This window comes from Piliocolobus tephrosceles, chromosome 14 (assembly GCF_002776525.5).
Source record: "Piliocolobus tephrosceles isolate RC106 chromosome 14, ASM277652v3, whole genome shotgun sequence".
In the NCBI taxonomy this organism is placed as follows: Eukaryota; Metazoa; Chordata; class Mammalia; order Primates; family Cercopithecidae; genus Piliocolobus; species Piliocolobus tephrosceles.
Genome location: NC_045447.1, coordinates 24,101,590 through 24,102,184, shown reverse-complemented (window position 1 = coordinate 24,102,184; position 595 = coordinate 24,101,590).

Below are 595 nucleotides of genomic sequence, written 5' to 3'. Positions count from 1 at the left end.
CCTTCCTTCCTTCCTTCCTTCCTTCCTTCCTTCTGTCTTTCTTTTCTTTCTTTCTTTCTTCCTTTCTTTCCTTCCTTCCTTCCTTCTTTGCTTCCTTTCTTCTTTCTTTCTTTCTTTCTTTTTTTTTTTTTTGAGGCAGAGTATTGCTCTATTGCCCAGGCTGGAGTGCAGTGGCATGATCTCAGCTTACTGCAACCTCCCCCTCCCAGGTTCAAGTGATTCTCCTGCCTCAGCCTCCTGAGTAGCTGGGATTGCAGGTGCCCACCACCATGCCTGGCTAATTTTTGTATTTTTAGTAGAGATGGGGTTTCACCATGTTGGCCAGACTGGTCTTGAACTCCTGATTTCAGGTGATCTGCCCGCCTTGGCCTCCCAAAGTGCTGGGATTACAGGTGTGAGTCACCACGCCTGGCCTTACTATATTTTCTATAATGCCAGACTCCAAAATCACTCTGCAGTCACTTCTTGAAGCCATTTCTTATTCCCTTATTTCACAACAGTCTCCCTTCTCTAAATGCTTCTTAATAAATTTATCAGCACATCTATATATCTATTACTTTTGTCAATGCATTCAGCAAACATTTCTTGAAAACCT